This window comes from Pituophis catenifer, unplaced genomic scaffold, assembly GCF_029215685.1.
Source record: "Pituophis catenifer annectens isolate HBS135680 unplaced genomic scaffold, rPitCat1.0.hap2 SCAF_17, whole genome shotgun sequence".
NCBI lineage: Eukaryota > Metazoa > Chordata > Lepidosauria > Squamata > Colubridae > Pituophis > Pituophis catenifer.
Genome location: NW_027256897.1, coordinates 12623129 through 12639621, shown reverse-complemented (window position 1 = coordinate 12639621; position 16493 = coordinate 12623129).

Here is a 16493-nt window from a genome sequence, read left to right as displayed (position 1 = left end):
TCCACCTTCAGCTCTCAGCAGGGACAGCATCTCTTCCCACAGGGAAAGACCACTCGGAGGCTTCAGCTGGTGCAGAATGCGGCCGCGCGGGTAATAATGGGAGTGTCCCAACACTCTCATGTTACACCCGTCCTGTGGGACCTGCATTGGCTACCGGTTGCCCTCCGGGTGAGATTCAAGGTGCTGGTAATTACCTATAAAGCCCTACATGGCTTAGGCCCGGGGTATTTGGCGGACCATCTGTGGCCAGCGACAGCTCCCCATCGCCCGGTGTGTTCTCACAGGGAGGGCCTCCTTGGGGTGCCGTCGGCCAGACAATGTCGGCTGGCGACCCCTAGGGAGCGGGCCTTCTCTGTGGGCGCACCTACCCTGTGGAATCAGCTCCCCCTGGAGCTCCAGGTCGCCCCTAACCTTTGCTCTTTCCGCCGTGACCTTAAAACATGGTTATTTCACCTGGCTGGTTTGGACTGAAGGGGGTTTTAAAGGGGATTTTAATGGTCTTTTTATAATCTTATTGGGTATTTTTAACATTAATTTTGCTTATTTTATTGTTGTGAGCCGCCCTGAGTCCTTTCGGAGATAGGGTGGCATACAAGTTAAATAAATAAATAAATAAATAAATAAATAAATAAATAAATAAATAAATAAATAAATAAATAAATAGTCACCGAGCCAAAACCATCCTCACTATCTATTCCCTCCTCCCAACCTTAAGAATGTGGCGAGCCCAAAAGCCGCCCCTTTAGAAATGCAGAGAAAGAAAAGAGAAAAGGAATAAGTGAGCATAATATAGAGCTAACTAAAATGGCTACAATTGGCTATTGTATATGGCTAAAATTGAAGAAGGAGAGTGCAAAAGTTGGCTTGAAACTCAATATTAAGAAAACTAAGATCATGGCTCCCGGCCCCTCTCAATTCCTGGCAAATAGATGGGGAAGAAATGGAGGTAGTGACAGATTTTATTTTCCTGGGCTCCAAGATCACCGCAGATGGGGGATTGCAGCCAAGAAATTAAAAGATGCTTGCTCCTAGGGAGGAAAGCTATAGCAAATTTAGACAGCATACTAAAAAGCAGAGACATCAGCCTGTGCGGGTGTATCGTTTTTATATGCACCCCCTCAATACGGGCTCCCTTGAAACAAACGTACCTTAACTCCATGCAGTGGAAAGTGATTTTCATTGATGTTCTGAGGAGTTTTGCCTTTTTTCACTAGAATCTATAACATTCATACATGTGCGTGAGTGTGAAATATAACAAAACTCTGCCCTGGTTTCCTCAGAAGAGTTTCGACTGTTCCGCAGAACAGGTGATTGCAAAGGAACAAGAATTACCTTTCAGGATGCTTGGGGACCCCTCAGTTGCCTGAGAACCAGTGATGGGATTCAGCCAGTTCTCTCCAGTTCGGGAGATCCGGTAGCGGTGACTGCGGTAGGCTCCGCCCAACTGCCCGGATGTAATGCACACTGCTCCTACGCAGAAGGCCGTGTGCATGCACAGAGGCAGCACATGCGAGCACACGTGCACGATTTGCGAACCGGTAAGGAAGGTAAGTGAATCCCACCTCTGCTGAGAACCCCAGAGACACAACAGGGTCCTGGAATCTCTTCTTCAAAACCGTGGTCATCTCAGGCTTCCTGCCTTGGGGAAGCTAGGAGGTCGTGGGAGGAGGGTTGGCAGATGTTCTCGGGCATGGGAGAGGTTGCTGTGGCTTAGGGCTTTGCCCCCCCAGATCCCTGGGGATGGATGGAGAGAACAGTATTAGGCCGAGGAGAAAAGAGTTTCCCTGGGGCAGAAATGCTGGGGAGGGCATGGGGGAAGGATGTGGTGAGCACCAACTTTTCCCTGGGCGTCTCTCTTCTGCACTGCAGTTTTTGAGAGTTTTGGGTGCCTGAAGGACCTGGCAGTGCTTGCCCTGGGTAAACTAAGCCCCCCACTCCCCCAGATCTTTGAGAGGGAGGGTCATTGGGTTGCATACTGATAAGTACAGTACGGTATGGAAGGGGTCCCTAGACAGCAGGTCTTGCTGGGGAGGTGGAAGGTACTGGACAGAGCCTCTGCTTGGGTGTCCATGCAAGGATCGGAGTAGCTTTGATTGTTCTCATGAACTCCTCCCCTCCCTGGAATGCTCTCTTCTGCCCCCTTTAAGCTCAAAGGATCGATTGATCAGATCACCTCTTGTGATGGGGGTGAGGGTGGGGGCAGGCATTCCCAGGAAGACAACTGGAGCATCAACTGATTTTTATTTCTCCAGTATTGGAGATCAAATGAACCCCAACTCTATCCAGCCTCCCCCAGCTGATACTAAGCTCAGCCACAGCAGCCACACAGCAGAACTCCAGGAGTGGCCTTTGTAGTGTGGGAAGTACACCCCAAAAGGACAGTGCCAGAAACCTCAGAAAACAGTGCCAAGAGACTCAAGCCAGCCCTCCCCCCCTTAAGAAAACCAAGAAGCACCAGCTGAAAGGAAAACTCAGAGCAGCCGTGCTAATGGCTGCTAGTTTTGTAACAGTGTTGGAAGAAACATCCTTCTGGGTTCAGCTACAAGTGGGGAAACAGACACTGGAAACATGGAGACTGCTTGGAAAGATGGTTTAATGGTGGACAGGATCACATGGCTTAAGTTCCTGAACAGAAAAAGGGGCAGATACAGTAAATCCTCGGGTTTTTATGCTCTCTCTGGCTCTGCATTTCTTGGGGCCCAGAAAGAGTACTCTGATTGGTTGTCAGACTCCCAGGGGGTGGGGGTCTTGCTGGCTGATGGTCACATGTGCTTCCCAGGTCACATGTGGTGAGTTTCTGCTGCTATTGTGTAGAGGGCTAATCCTATCTTTGTTGGATCTTTGGCAATTCCTACTATGGCTCTGCCTGAAGGAGGTAGATCTTTGTTTAAGGTGACCAGACCTCCCGCTTTTGGCAGGACAGTCCCGCTTTTGAGCAATTTGTCCGGCGTCCCGCGGCGTTTTAAAAAAGTCCCGATTTTTCATTCTGCCTCCTGAGTCCCAGCTGCCTCCTGAGTCCCCGCTGATGGCTAGAGGGAAAAAACCTGTTTAAACTCTTGCCCCGGGGCTTCAAAGGGCCGCCCTACGTTGATTAGCTCGGCTTCCCCCTCTCAGCTGATTTGCGCAGGGCTCTGCTCTTGCTAAATTGCTCAGCAGTTTTTTTTTTCTCTTTGTGCAAACCAAGCTCAAAACGAAACTGAAAGTAAAACAGGCTGTTGGCTTTGCTGTTTGCTTGCAACGTTGGAAAATTAGGCAGCAGATTTATTTTCCTTTTCCTCACCAAAAAAGGTAGGTGCAAACAATGGGAAATTATTTAGGGCAAAAGAGGAGAGTTCAAGATTTTAAAACACAAAAGAAAAAAAAGCTCTTTTTAACTAGGGAATTGTAATAATTGAGATACTATTAATTGTATACTGTGTTGAAAGCAGAAATGGTTAAGTTGTGGTTTGGAGGAATATATGGGGGAAATTATTTGGTTTATTATTATTGGTAAATATAATTAATTGATTTGTAAGAAATTGGATTGCATGGAAATAATTGGAATATTCATGTTCATATTGATTAATATACAAAAAAGATAGTTATATAACTAATTGATTTATATTAAAATGTTGAATTTGTATTAAACAACTCATATTACATAATTAACCAATGTGAGGATGGATATAAAAATAGATGACAATGGGAAGGGGTATAATATAGAATAGAAGGGAAAAATTGAATTTGATTAAGATTAGAGATGAGGATGAAGGGTAATATTGTTTTTTTAAAAAAATAGATGAGGAATAAATATGGCAAAAAGGAAATATAGAAATTATAAATTAAATTGAAATGACTAAACGCTGTTTAAATTTGTGAACCAGCCAAATATTCTGTTCAAAGAAAATACATTGTATGTTTGTATGTGTTTCTAATTATTGCTATTTATTCATATTTGTTCTCTTTTATTCTTTAAAGTTTAACAATTCATTCTTTATCTTAATATCTTTATATTTGTTTGGGGTTGGCTTTCTTCCCTTTCATCTTTTTTATTGTACAGCAATCTTTCTCCTCAAACCTACCACCTCTCGTTTCTTTCCTTCTTACTTTCTCTTCCCCCCACCCTCTTCTTCTCCTCCCTATTTCCTCTTCCTTTCTCCTTCTCCTCCTCTCTTCCTCCCTCTCTTACCGTCACTCCTACTCTAATTTCCCTTCCCTTCCTTCATCCCTCTCTATTACTGTATCCTTTTATGCATATGGACTACTCAGAGGGCTGAAAAAGTTATTTTTGACTGGTCCTCGCACTTTTGACCAGTCCTCGAACTTACGACTGTCCTCACATTTTACATTTTTGCCCTATCTTGTCATCATGGTGAAGAGAAGCAGTTGTGAAATGAGTGACATGGTTGTTAAGAATGCTGCACGGGCATAAATGTGAGGATGGTCATAAGTGTGAGGACCAGTCAAAAGTGCGAAGACCTGTCAGAAATGACTTTTTCAGCCCTCTGGTTAGTCCTTTTCTGCATATGGACTACTCGGAGGGCTGAAAAAGTTTTTTTTGACTGGTCCTCGCACTTTTGACCAGTCCTTGAACTTACGACTGTCCTCACATTTTACGTTTTTGCCCTACTTGTCACCATGGTGAAGAGAAGCAGTTGTGAAATGAGTGACATGGTTGTTAAGAATGCTGCACGGGCATAAATGTGAGGATGGTCATAAGTGTGAGGACCAGTCAAAAGTGTGAGGACCTGTCAGAAATGACTTTTCAGCCCTCTGAGTAGTCTCTATACACATAGCCATGGCCACCCGGTCACATGACCAGCTAGCCACGCCCACCCAGTCACATGGCCTCCAAGCCACGCCCACACAATAAGCCACGCCCACAATGGTGTCCTTCTTACCAATGTTAAAATCTGTTCACCTTACCCTATACACATAGCCATGGCCACCCGGTCACATGACCAGCTAGCCACGCTCACAAAATAAGCCACGCCCACAATGTCCCTCTTTACCAATGTTAAAATCTGGTCACCTTATCTTTGTTATGTAGAAGAGACTGGCCCAGGCCTTATGGCCCATTGACAAAGGGTGGGGGGCAGGAAGGTGGGAGGTGCTTTGTCTGTAAAATATGCTTCTCCATTTCTCATCCAGGGAAATATAATATTCTGCCTTTTTCATATTTCCTAAAATATTTCACTCTTCCAGGAAAGGGGTGGGTGCTAACTTCCTACAACAGAAAAGTAACAGAAACACTTAAGTAGAGCCATTAAAATAAGGGGAATCAGGCTAAAAATAAACTCTCCAAGGTAAACCAAAACTCCCTTTTTCCTGCCCCTGACAGGATTAAACCAGGGGTAAACCGGTTGCGGCAGCGGGTGGTTCGGCGAACTGGTAGTGGCGGCAGTACAAGGCTCCACCCCCCCCCCCCACCCAAACATCATTACTTCCTGGTTTTAACCAGGAAGTAACCTGTTTTTGACACACATGTACTTCCGAACCAGTAGGGAAGGGAAAGTTCATCCCTGGATTTCAGGGATTTCATCCCTGGATTAAACCCCAAGGATAGGAAACAGAAAAGTTCTTGGAACAAGATTAACCCAGTAAGAGGAAAGCAAAACCCAGGGCAATCAGAAACACATCAAAACCCATCAAGCTGCATTTTCTTCAAAGGGGAATTAAGCATAAAAGGCTCAGAGTCACACTCCCAAGCTGCTTGCAAGCCAGGAATGCTCGAGCTGTATCACTTTTTGCTTCTTGCCTTCCTACATTAAAAGAATTCCATTTTCTGGCAGCTGGCTTCTGCATCCATTTCTTCTCAGCTTTTATGGTGTGTCCCAACTGGGAACGAACCAGGGAAATTTCTTCCAACAATCGGAAGGCCCCCTCTCCCCAGATTAAATATTCTTTATTCTTAATATTAAAAAGAGGCAGGGTAGAATATTTCCCCAAAGGAGAAACGGAGGAAAAAAATGTACTCGTTGAGAACTGTGTTCTTTCTTTTTTCTTTTTCCTCCTTTCCTCCCTGTGACGTTAAAAACAGCCCAAGTTTGTCAGGAGGGAATGTTTAAACTCATTTAGAAGAAAAGCTTTGTTCATTTGTTTGTTCTATTTGTGTATTTTCTGCATGTGTTGTAAATGGGTTTTATCTGTCTATGCTTTTTCCTGCAACATAAGGTGTGTCCATCCACAAGAACCTCTCTGCTTGTATGAGGAAATGATCTCTTTCTTATCAAGTTACTTTTCTTATCTTATCAGTAGTCAGTAAAATTACTATGGAGCTAATCCTGGAACATGTAAGCATTTTTCAAAAAAAATAATAATTATAGGCCTATATCCCTGATAAATTCAGACTATAAAATCTTCGCTTCAATACTGGCTGAAAGACTCAAAAGATATTTAAATAATTTTATACACTCTGATCAAAATGAGTTTCTGCCAAAAAGACAGATTAGAGATAATTTGAGGATAATTCTGGACACTTTGGAATACTATGAGGCACATCCAGAGAAGCAAATGGCTTTGATATTTCTAGATGCACAGAAAGCCTTTGACAATGTGAATTGGCGATTTATGTTACTACAGCTGAAACAGATGGGCTTTGGGAGAAAATTTATTCAGGCCATAGAAGCCATAGACCACAAACAAACAGCAAAAGTAATGATAAATGGAGAATTGACAGAGTCTATTGAAATACAAAAAGGAACGAGACAAGGTTGTCCACTGTCACCTCTGTTGTTTGTGTGTTAATTAGAAACAGAAATATTAGAGATGAAAAAGATATAAAAGGAATGAAAATTCAAAAGGAAGAATACAAATTACAAGCATTTGCAGATGACCTGGTGTTTATTCTTGAGGATCCATTTGAATCAATAAGTATATTGATAGATAAGATAGGAGAATTTGGAAAGGTAGCAGGTTTGAAAATAAATAAAGATAAAATGAAGATTTTGACAAAAAACATGTTAAAAAAACAAAAAGAAGAATTGGCAGAAGTATCGAAGATGCAGGCCACAAACAAGGTTAAGTATTTGGGGATATATTTGACAGCAAGATGCAGTACACTTAAGGAGAATAGCTATAATAAACTCAAACAACAGATAGTGACAGATTTGGCTAAATGGGAGAATTTACAATTATCATTGATAGGGAGGATATCAACTATTAAGATGAATATATTGCCTAGAATTCTATATTTGTTCCACACAATTCCAATTAGGTTGGGGGGAAAGTATTTTGAAGATTTGAACAAAATAGTGTTAAAATATATTTGGCAGGGTAAAAAGGCGAGGATAAAATCAAAACTGTTGCAAGATGCTAGAATAAGAGGAGGTTTTGGTTTGCCTGACTGGGAATTATACTACCAAACAACAAATTTGATGTGGATTAAAGAATGGATAATGTTAAGAAATACCAGATTGTTGACTTTAGAAGGACATAACTTGTTGTTGGGCTGGCACGCTTTTTTATGGTATAAGGGCACAAAAGCACAGGGGTACTTTAGAAGACATTATATATTTTGCTATTAAATTGGGAGAAGATCAAAAGACAACATTATTTTAAAAATCCAGTCTGGTTATCTACTGTTGAAGCATTTTTATATTCGATAACATTCAGAAAGGAACAAATGGTTAGATACAGTGAATTATTGAATGAAAAGGGTGAACTTAAATTGAAGCAAGAATTAGAAGAACAGGATATAAAGATGAATTGGTTTTCCTATATGCAAATATATTCTAGATATGATAGAGACTGTAAAACAGAAGCTTTTTATAATAACTTGACTAATTTAGATAAAATTCTAACAGGTACCGATGACAATGTAATTAAAAAATTGTATGGATATTTATTAAAAGTTAAACTGGAAGAAGAACAAGTTAAAGAAACAATGATTGCTTGGAAAATTTTGGACATGGAATTGATTTAGAGAAACGGCAAAAATTGTGGTCACAAAATTATAAAATGACAATGTCAACTGCATACAAAGAAAATTTGTATAAGATGTTTTACAGGTGGCATCTACCCCCGACTAGGATAGCCAGAATGTTCAAGAATAAATCTGAAAAATGCTGAAAATATCATCAGATACCGGGCTCATACTACCATATGTGGTGGACGTGTGTAGAAGCCAAAAGATACTGGACTAAAATCCACACATGGTTGGAAAAAATGACAAAAAAACACATAGACTTTAAACCAGAGCTCATTGGTTAAGACACTTAGAAAGTAGCTATATAAGGAGAGCTGTCGAACTGCAAAGTTGCTGGATTCTCAATGTATATTAAAGAATTGTTGTTCACTTCGACCTGCTCCTGTCTCCTCACTCGCCCGATCTAATACCGCCCACTCCACCCCGCCCCTCCCAGAAGTCCCCACGCGGCCAGTTTTGGATGCAGGTAAGTGCAGGGCACGCACAGAGGCTCAGGGAGGGTGAAAAATGGGACTACCAAAAGTTTGGGAAGACCGGCCTCCAGAGGGCCTTTGGAGCCTGGGGAGGCCATTTTCGCCCTCCCAGAGGCCCAAAGAAAGCTTCCGGAGCCTGGGGAGGGCAAAAAGCCCCCCCCCCCACATAGTGCAGGAGGCTGACTATGGCCACGCCTACCCAGCAACCGGGCAGAGAACCCCTTGCTAAAATTTTTAAAGCCCACCCCTGTGCAAATGTCACTCAAAGAGTCTGAGACATTGATTGAAAACCAAAAGTGTTGGTAAAACAGTGTTTCAATCCATCAACTTTCCTGCAAAAGAAGAAGTGAGAGGCCAAGAGCAAAGCAGGCCTTCTCACTGTCTGTTCCTCAACCCTTTAACCTACTTGCAGCTGCTGATGTGTGGAAAGAATTCAGAAATATTTCTTGGGGAGGAGGGTGGGAACACAGGGAGGGAACAAGCCAGAGTATTCGTGCCCGTACCTGAGGAGGGCAAGATTTCTTCACTGCTGTGATGCAACGTTCTGGGTCCAAGTTCAGGCCACCGTCTCTGAATCAGAGAGACAACCTTGTCTCTGGAAGGCTTTGATTATCCTCCAGATCTGAGGTCAGACCTTCTGTGACCGGCCTGTTCTCAGGGCACAGAGGAAAGGAAACACTGTGTGCTGGAGCAGAGGGAAGGAACTCTGAGAGGGATCTTGGAATTTAGTGGACAACCGATTAAATATGAGCCAAGGGTGTGAGGCGGCAGCCAAAAAAGCCAATGCAATCCCAAGTTGCATTAACAGAGGAATTCAATCAAGATCAAGGGAGGTGCTAATACCACTCTATAAAGCCTTAAGAAGGCCACACCTAGAGTCCTGCATCCAGTTTTGATCACCACACTATAAAAAAGAGGTTGAGACTCTGGAAAGAGTGCAGAGAAGAGCAACCAGGATGATTAAGGGGATTGGAGGCTAAAACATACGATGAACGGTTGCAGGAACCGGGCCTGGCTAGTCTAGTGAAGGGAAGGACCAGGGGAGACAGGAGAGCATCTTCCGATACTTGAGGGGCTGCCACAGAGAGGAGGGGTTCAACCTGTTTTCCAAAGCACCTGAAGGGCCAGACAAGGAATAATGGATGGACACTGAATAAGGAGAGATTCAACCTGGAAATAGACAGTGGGGACAATCAACCCCCACTGAAGTTGCCTTCAGAAGTTGTGGGAGCTTCATCACTCAAAGCTTTCAAGAAGAGACTGGACTGCCCTCCGTCAGAAATGGTCTAGAGTCTCCTGCTTGGGCAGGGGGGTTGGACTAGATGACCTACAAGGTCCCTTCCAACTCTGTTAATCTGAATCTACCATATTTTTCGGAGTATAAGAAGCACCTTAGCTTTTTGGGAAGAAAATAAGAAAAAAGCTGATTGGCGGGTGGATCGGCCTCCCAGAATACCCCCAACCAGCTGTTTCCAGAGGTGAATTTTAGCAACAGGTTCCTTGGTTGTGAGCTCTGTGCCTTGCTTTTTTTTTTTTTTTTTTGCTTTTTTCCTGCCTCTGAAAGCCTCCAAAACAGAGCTTCAAAAAAAAGCCTCTGAAGCTCTGTTTGGGGGCTTGTTTTCTGAAGCTTCATTTATGATGCTTTTTTCAGCCTCTGAAACCTTTGTTTGAGAAGCTGGGCGGGGCTAAATTCGGAGTATAAGACGCACCCAGATTTTCACCCTCTTTTTGGGGGGGAAAAGGTGTGTCATATACTCCGAAAAATACAGTTATCTGAATCCCTTTGGTATCATTGCAAAATGCGTCCTCTCTGCCAGGTGGACAATTAGATCAAAGGAACTTTCCAAAGAGAATTGTATTTCTATGGAATCCTCACTAGCGGAGCCGTGTTTTGTGCATTTCTTTAGTGACGGGTGTCTGTTTTATCTTTCATTGCTGAGTCCTCTTTTGAGAATTATTTCTGGGAACCTAGAAGTTGGAAGCGACTTTAGAAAGCAGCTGGTCCAGCGCATGATCCACCACAGCTTCTCTGGCCAAGGGCCATGCCACCTCAAATAATTTCTCACACAACTTTCCCACCTGGAATGTAGTGTTGATTTTTTTGGTTAGGTGCCAAAGGGTTCCCAGGAATGTCCTCCATTGCGTAGCCTTCTCTCCACCCTCAAAGAGGATCTTCCCAGCGTGGCCTTTGCAGAGTGGGAAGGGAGGGGGCAATCAGGAGAGCTGCGAAGAATTGGCCATTTCCAAGAGAAATGTCAGGCCTGCCATCTTCAGCATACTCGCTTCAGTTGGCATCCTGCCATGAAACGCGAGGGAGGATGAAGGAAACTGGGGAAGTAGGGAGGGAGCAGAGGGGGGAGGGTGACAGGGTGACAGGAACCGGAGGTGTCAAACCGGAACGTACCGGCTGTCAGGTTTCCAAGTGATGAAACCCATTCAAAAAAGAAACGTCCATCTTCCAAAACAAATTTCTTTTATTTAGGCAAACATCAAATTGGCAAAAGCTGTTGTGATTCCGGATCTGACACAAACCGGAATGACACCACATAATATTGTTAGAAACATCCCACAAAAGTCACATTCCCCAATAAAAGCAAAATCAACTTTAAAAAGGTTATTTTATTTTTGTATACATCTCATTACGTGGATGGTGTGATACCTGGGTGTCATACATTTCAATACAAACAAACATAACATTATTATTCCTGATAATACATTCAATTTTCATTTTTCATCTTTTTAACGCAAAGCTTTTACTATCGTCCTTCAGTTCTAAACTTTCCCCTTCTTCTTCCAGACATTGTAACATTTTAATATCTATTTTTACTATAATTCCTCACTTATTTCTATCTCTATTTTAACTTTTTTTTTTCCCATGTCACTCTAATATTCAAAGATGTGATCTTTCCTTCTTTCATTATTCAATATCTCAGTATACACTTCTGGTACTAGTCACAATCATCCCAACATTTCGTATACATCTATTCATATTCCTATTCTTTCCAATACTCCAATCCTTATATTTCTACTATGAATACACATGTTTTCATTAAAATATATTCTTTCATTATTTAATCTCAAATTTTAGTTTCCACCATTAATCACATTTTTATATCTATTCAATAGTACCCTCACATAACTCCTAGTTATCTAATTTACAAGGTAATTTTCCAACCTATATAATACTAATGTTGATATACAATATTAATATATATTCAAAGTTAATTTTTAACTCCTTTACCCCCTCTTATTTATTTATTTATTTATTTATTTATTTATTTATTTATTTATTTATTTATTTTCAATTTATATACCGCCCTTCTCCCTGAGGACTCAGGGCGGTGCACAGCCAGAATTAAAAACATGAAATACAAATATTAAAAACAATTAAAATCTATATAAATTTGGCCCAAAATTTAAAAAACCACAAACCAATTAAACATTTAAAAATTTTAAAAAATTTCTTCCTAAGCCCGCCCTGCTTGCTGGAAAAAGTGGGTTTTAAGGGTACGGCGGAAGGCACTGAGGTCTTGGATTCTCCTTATCTCTGGGGGCATAAGAGCAAAATCAACATTGTCTGGTGTCTTCAAACTCCACCTTCAGCTCTCAGCAGGGACAGCATCTCTTCCCACAGGGAAAGACCACTCGGAGGCTTCAGCTGGTGCAGAATGCGGCCGCGCGGGTAATAATGGGAGTGTCCCAACACTCTCATGTTACACCCGTCCTGTGGGACCTGCATTGGCTACCGGTTGCCCTCCGGGTGAGATTCAAGGTGCTGGTAATTACCTATAAAGCCCTACATGGCTTAGGCCCGGGGTATTTGGCGGACCATCTGTGGCCAGCGACAGCTCCCCATCGCCCGGTGTGTTCTCACAGGGAGGGCCTCCTTGGGGTGCCGTCGGCCAGACAATGTCGGCTGGCGACCCCTAGGGAGCGGGCCTTCTCTGTGGGCGCACCTACCCTGTGGAATCAGCTCCCCCTGGAGCTCCAGGTCGCCCCTAACCTTTGCTCTTTCCGCCGTGACCTTAAAACATGGTTATTTCACCTGGCTGGTTTGGACTGAAGGGGGTTTTAAAGGGGATTTTAATGGTCTTTTTATAATCTTATTGGGTATTTTTAACATTAATTTTGCTTATTTTATTGTTGTGAGCCGCCCTGAGTCCTTTCGGAGATAGGGTGGCATACAAGTTAAATAAATAAATAAATAAATAAATAAATAAATAAATAAATAAATAAATAGTCACCGAGCCAAAACCATCCTCACTATCTATTCCCTCCTCCCAACCTTAAGAATGTGGCGAGCCCAAAAGCCGCCCCTTTAGAAATGCAGAGAAAGAAAAGAGAAAAGGAATAAGTGAGCATAATATAGAGCTAACTAAAATGGCTACAATTGGCTATTGTATATGGCTAAAATTGAAGAAGGAGAGTGCAAAAGTTGGCTTGAAACTCAATATTAAGAAAACTAAGATCATGGCTCCCGGCCCCTCTCAATTCCTGGCAAATAGGTGGGGAAGAAATGGAGGTAGTGACAGATTTTATTTTCCTGGGCTCCAAGATCACCGCAGATGGGGGATTGCAGCCAAGAAATTAAAAGATGCTTGCTCCTAGGGAGGAAAGCTATAGCAAATTTAGACAGCATACTAAAAAGCAGAGACATCAGCCTGTGCGGGTGTATCGTTTTTATATGCACCCCCTCAATACGGGCTCCCTTGAAACAAACGTACCTTAACTCCATGCAGTGGAAAGTGATTTTCATTGATGTTCTGAGTTTTGCCTTTTTTCAGTAGAATCTATAACATTCATACATGTGCGTGAGTGTGAAATATAACAAAACTCTGCCCTGGTTTCCTCAGAAGAGTTTCGACTGTTCCGCAGAACAGGTGATTGCAAAGGAACAAGAATTACCTTTCAGGATGCTTGGGGACCCCTCAGTTGCCTGAGAACCAGTGATGGGATTCAGCCAGTTCTCTCCGGTTCGGGAGATCCGGTAGCGGTGACTGCGGTAGGCTCCGCCCAACTGCCCGGATGTAATGCACACTGCTCCTGCGCAGAAGGCCGTGTGCATGCACAGAGGCAGCACATGCGAGCACACGTGCACGATTTGCGAACCGGTAAGGAAGGTAAGTGAATCCCACCTCTGCTGAGAACCCCAGAGACACAACAGGGTCCTGGAATCTCTTCTTCAAAACCGTGGTCATCTCAGGCTTCCTGCCTTGGGGAAGCTAGGAGGTCGTGGGAGGAGGGTTGGCAGATGTTCTCGGGCATGGGAGAGGTTGCTGTGGCTTAGGGCTTTGCCCCCCCAGATCCCTGGGGATGGATGGAGAGAACAGTATTAGGCCGAGGAGAAAAGAGTTTCCCTGGGGCAGAAATGCTGGGGAGGGCATGGGGGAAGGATGTGGTGAGTACCAACTTTTCCCTGGGCGTCTCTCTTCTGCACTGCAGTTTTTGAGAGTTTTGTGTGCCTGAAGGACCTGGCAGTGCTTGCCCTGGGTAAACTAAGCCCCCCACTCCCCCAGATCTTTGAGAGGGAGGGTCATTGGGTTGCATACTGATAAGTACAGTACGGTATGGAAGGGGTCCCTAGACAGCAGGTCTTGCTGGGGAGGTGGAAGGTACTGGACAGAGCCTCTGCTTGGGTGTCCATGCAAGGATCGGAGTAGCTTTGATTGTTCTCATGAACTCCTCCCCTCCCTGGAATGCTCTCTTCTGCCCCCTTTAAGCTCAAAGGATCAATTGATCAGATCACCTCTTGTGATGGGGGTGAGGGTGGGGGCAGGCATTCCCAGGAAGACAACTGGAGCATCAACTGATTTTTATTTCTCCAGTATTGGAGATCAAATGAACCCCAACTCTATCCAGCCTCCCCCAGCTGATACTAAGCTCAGCCACAGCAGCCACACAGCAGAACTCCAGGAGTGGCCTTTGTAGTGTGGGAAGTACACCCCAAAAGGACTGTCAGATGTAAATGCCTTATTCTCTAATGTGTAAATAGTATATGAATGGGGTATCAGGGGTTAACTTATTCTTCACTTCTTAATGTATTCATAATTCACCACTCCCACTTATAGCTCCACCCATTGTATATATAAGGAGCCACCTACACCCTTTTCCTTGCTTCTATCTGTGAATATTCAGTGAATATAGAATGCCTATTGTAAATAAAAGGAAGTATATTTAAACCTTCAACTCTCACTAATATTATTGAGTCTGATCCTGAAAATATTGCAACAAGCTGGTAGCAGAGGATGGTTAATTGACTCAATAAAAACTTAAAAATGTCTAAGAAAGATAGGCCCAACACCAGGGCCTACAGCAAAGAAATGGAAACAGAACAAGAAATAATCAACGAATCCACAAACGCAATTTCGAGAGAATCCGAAGAATACACCACTGAAGACGAAGAAATAATAGACGAAAATGATGACCAGGAGGAAATCGAAATAGAGAATAACGAACTCAGGTCAGAGATATTAAAACTATTAAAAAGCCAGAAGAATGATGAAAGCCTCATCGCGAACCTCCAAGAAATGCTGAAGAACAGCGGAGCAGCGAGAGAGAAAAACATCACTAATGAGAAGTCTAAAGACCCAAAAATAGTGAGTGATATGACTGCAGAGAAAGTCATTACGAAGAAGAAAAACAGTGATCCCGCGCGAAATTTTGAATGGCAGCCATCTTGGTTTCAACAGGCCTCCAAGGTGAGCGAAGCAGAGCCAATCAAAATGCTCAATTCAAAATTTCTGGCGCGAAAAACGTTATCAGACAACGAAAATGAAAAAGAAGATTCGAACTCCTCAGAAGAATCAGAATCAGAAAGTGAAGATGACTCAACAAAATCCCAAATAAAATCAGCAATGAAAACACTTTTTGCTGCATTTGGGCCAAAACTAAAAATTACCAAAGAGCCACCGAAGAAGCGAGCGAGCAAGCCGATACCTCAAGACCTGCCCGCTCCCATCCTGACTTCGAAAGCGTCGACGCCCGAACCCAGAGAGCCTTGTCGATTCCGCCCTACACCACAGACCGAAGCAAGTGCCAACGCCCCCAAAAGAAAAAGAAGAGCAGCCGCCGTCGTCAGAACTCCCAAGGTCGAACCAGAGACCGACTCGTCTGAAGCAGAGCAGAGCGAGCGAGCCGCAACGGAGAGAACCTTCCACGACGACTTCAAAGAAGAAATGGACAACGCGCATGCGCGAAACTACGCAGACGGTCCAGGAAGACATGAACTGGCGAGAGAACCACGCAGACTCGTTGCGAGCATCCCCATGCCGTTTTGCAATTTTCTACACTTGCGAGACCACGGACTACCTCAGGTCGTAAGTAATGGACAAAATAATGTCGGAAATTTACCCAGTGACTTCCCAAAACTAAGGGTTGATGGCATTAACTTGCAAGAATGGTATCAACAGCTACAGGTTGTCTTTATGAAGGAAAATTTACTATTTTTTATCACTAGTCCCCCAAAAAGACCTTGGACTTTAAAAATAGATTGTTTACACCATAGAGCATTTTTCTTAATAATATCTAGTGTGTCTCCTGCAATGTATCATAGCATCAAACCTAATCTGACTGTTTCAGAAATTATTCAATGCATGTTTAATTTGTTTCACAGCGATAGTGTGGCTACCACCACAAGAATGTCTAAGGATTTCTTTTCATCTAGAGTGAAACCAGGGGTTTCCATAAGTGAGCATTTAATATCTTTAAACAAAATAAGAGCTGAGCTGCAATTGAGGGGGGAGGTGATTTCAGACCAAACAATGAAAAGTGTTATTATCAACTCACTTGATTCATCATGGGACAGTTTTATGTCACATTTAGACACTATCAATCTAGGATATTTATCCATAGAAAGTCTATCCAATAAATTGATAGCAGAAGACAATTCAAGAAGAAATCGTTCTAGCAATCACACAGAACACAAACCTTATAGGAAAGTAGCTTTCCAAGAAAAATATAATGAAACATTTAAATGTCACAATTGTGGATCCAGGGAACACAATAGAAGAGATTGTCCCAAAATTTCAAAGGAAAGACATAGGTCAGAATATAGGAACAAATACAATTATAGACAGTCTTCCATAGATAGACATAGATATAGAAGCCCACCAAAT